Genomic DNA, 3,673 nt, shown 5'->3' with positions numbered 1-3,673 from the left:
TTTGCTTGAGCAACGGCACCCGTGTTTTCGCAGTACACCGGGACTGGACCAACAAATTCAGGAATGACGCCCAACTCTTGGACGAAATTCCTCATCCAAACGGCCTCTTTAGCAGCAGCTGATGCTGCAATGTATTCAGCCTCAGTGGTGGAATCCGCTGTGGTGTCCTGCTTGGAACTCTTCCAAGAGACAGCACCGCCATTGAGCATGAACACAAATCCAGAGGTTGATTTCGAGTCATCCACATCACTTTGGAAGCTAGAGTCGGTATAGCCTTCCAGTTTGAGTTCTCGTCCTCCATAAACCATGAACATATTCTTAGTCCTTCGCAAGTACTTAAGAATGTCCTTCACGGCTTTCCAATGCATCTGACCAGGATTAGACTGATATCTGCTCGTGACACTCAGAGCAAATGCTACATCCGGTCTGGTAGATATCATCCCATACATGATACTACCTATAGCTGACGCATATGGTACATGTGTCATATTCTCTATCTCTGCTTCAGTCTTGGGACACATAGACTTGGATAGAGAAACTCCATGACACATGGGTAGATGTCCTCTCTTGGACCCATCCATTGAAAACCGTTTCAATATGGTATCGATGTAGGTTGATTGAGTGAGTCCTATCATTCTCTTAGATCTATCCCTATAGATCTGTATCCCAAGAATGTAGGATGCCTCACCCAAATCCTTCATCGAAAATCTACCTGATAACCATATCTTTGTTGACTGCAACATCCCTACATCATTCCCAATGAGTAGGATGTCATCAACATAAAGTACTAAGAATGTTACCGCATCCTTAACTACTTTCTTGTACACGCAAGGTTCCTCCGGGTTCTTGATGAAACCAAAATCTTTTATTGTTTCATCAAATTTATGGTTCCAACTTCTTGATGCTTGTTTTAGACCATAAATTGATCTCTGAAGCTTGCATACCTTATGCTCGCTTCCCATGGATGTGAACCCCTCAGGCTGCTTCATATAGATTTCTTCCTTAATGTCTCCATTAAGAAAAGCAGTCTTCACATCCATCTGCCATATCTCATAGTCATACCATGCAGCTATGGCAATTAGGATTCTTATGGACTTGAACATTGCGACTGGTGAAAAGGTTTCATCATAGTCAACTCCTTGCCTTTGAGTATAACCTTTCGCCACCAATCGCGCCTTGTAAGTCAATATCTTACCATCAGGCCCAAGCTTTCTTTTGTAGATCCATTTACACCCTATTGGAACAATTCCATCGGGAGGATCCACTAAAGACCAGACTTGGTTAGTATGCATCGAATCCAATTCAGACTGCATAGCTTCAAGCCATAAATTCGAATCCGCATCAGAAATTGCTTCCTTGAAGCTTCTTGGATCACATCCAATGTCGGGTTCATCTTGACCCTCTTCAAGAAGAAGACCATATCGAACTGGAGGTCTAGAAGTCCTCTCGGATCTTCTAGGTGCAGGCGTGTCCAGCAATGGTTCCTGAGGTGTGGGATCGTTATTTTGTATTTCGGGTTCTTCTCGAACTTCTTCGAGTTCCATCATCTCGCCTTTCTTATCCAATAAGAACTCCTTCTCCAAGAAGGTGGCATTCCGTGAAACAAACACCTTTGTTTCAGCAGGATAATAGAAATAATATCCGATTGAATTCTTCGGATACCCCACAAAATAACACAAGCTGGATCGACTATCCAACTTATCTCCCACTGTCCGCTTCACGTAAGCAGGACATCCCCAAATCCTCAAGTACGAATACTTAGGAGCTTTGCCATTCCATAACTCGTATGGTGTTTTGTCCACTGCTTTAGTGTGGACGTTATTCAACAACAATACCGCCGTTTCAAGCGCATAGCCCCAAAACGAAGGTGGAAGCTCAGTGAAGCTCATCATGGATCGAACCATGTCCAACAAAGTTCGATTACGACGCTCCGATACACCATTAAGCTGTGGTGTCATAGGAGGAGTCCACTGAGAGAGAATCCCATTCTCTTTTAGATAGTCCAAAAACTCGGTACTCAAGTATTCTCCACCTCGATCCGATCGAAGTGCTTTAATACTTTTACCTAGCTTGTTTTCTACTTCAGCCTTGAATTCTTTGAACTTTTCAAATGCTTCAGACTTATATTTCATTAAATATAAATACCCATACCTAGAATAATCATCAGTAAAGGTAATGAAGTAGGTGTGGCCATGTTGAGTCCCTACTCTAAATGGACCACAAACATCTGTATGGATCAAATCCAACAGATTTTGACTACGCTCAGGCTTCCCCTTAAAAGGAGATTTAGTCATTTTCCCTTTTAGGCAGGATTCACAAGTAGGTAGAGAGTTAATATCAGACATATCAAACATGCCCTCTCCCACTAGCTTGTTCATCCTCCTTGAGGAAATATGACCTAGTCTAGCGTGCCATAGGTTTGCCGGGTTTTGACTATCGATTTTCCTTTTGTTTGTTGTTGCCGGTTTGTCAATACAATTCACTGGAACGTCTTTTAGTTTTAAATTATATAGATCGTTTTCAAGTTGTCCATTTCCAATTAAACATTCATTCTTGTAAATACTGCAAATCCCATTCACAAAATTACAAGAATAACCATCTCTATCAAGCATAGAAATAGAAATAATGTTTTTAATTAAATCTGGCACAAATAAAACATCTCTCAACAATAATTTAAAACCGTTCTGCAATATCAAACAAACATCTCCAATGGCCGTAGCTTCAACTCTGGAACCATTCCCGAGCCTCAGCTGGGTCTCACCCATTCTAAGCCTGCGACTTCTTGTCATCACCTGCAAATCATTGCAAATGTGAGATCCACATCCGGTATCCAATACCCAAGAAGTTGTATTAAGTGACATGTTTATTTCGATATAGAACATACCCTTTGCAGTTCCCAACTGCTCAAGATACTCCTTGCAGTTGCGCTTCCAATGACCCGGCTTCTTGCAGTAATGGCAAACATCCTTGGATTTTCCATTGTTTGAAGCCTTTGTCTTTTGCTTCTTCTCGGGTTCCACTTTCTTGGGTGGGGCAGAACGTTTCTTGCCCTTCATACTTGGCCCCTTCTTTGCAGAAGATGAGGAGCCCACCAAGAAAGCTGGCTTATCCTTCTTAAGTGTGGATTCATATGTAACGAGCATATTGACCATCTCTTCAAGGGTGGCCTCTATCTTGTTCATATTAAAATTTATCACGAATCCATCAAATGAGGAAGGAAGAGATAGAAGCAACAAGTCCACATTGAGTTCATGCTCCAACACCAAATCAAGGGTCGCTAACTTCTGTATGAGCCAAATCACTCGTACCCCATGATCACGGACCGAAGTCCCTTCACGCATGCGGCACGTCATCAACTCCTTAACAGTAGAGAACCTTTCAGCCCTCGACTGAGCCCCAAAAAGTTCCTTGAGTTGCGCGTGAATGTCAGCAGCATTCACCGTGTCCTCAAATCGCCTCTGGAGTTCATCAGACATCGAGGCTTGCATATAGCATTTGGTCTTGATGTCATGGTCCCACCATGCATCAAGCTTGGCCAATTCCTCCGGACTAACATCAGCTGGTGCTTCCTTCGGAGGTGCTTTCTCTAATACGTAGAGCATTTTCTCCGAAGTTAAGACAATCTTCAACTTCCGGAACCATTCCGTATAGTTGGCGCCAGTCAGCTTGTTTT

The sequence above is a fragment of the Henckelia pumila genome, chromosome 1 (assembly GCF_033568475.1).
Source record: "Henckelia pumila isolate YLH828 chromosome 1, ASM3356847v2, whole genome shotgun sequence".
Taxonomy (NCBI): domain Eukaryota; kingdom Viridiplantae; phylum Streptophyta; class Magnoliopsida; order Lamiales; family Gesneriaceae; genus Henckelia; species Henckelia pumila.
The sequence above is the reverse complement of the archived record's forward strand: the minus strand, read 5'-3'. Positions refer to the sequence as shown.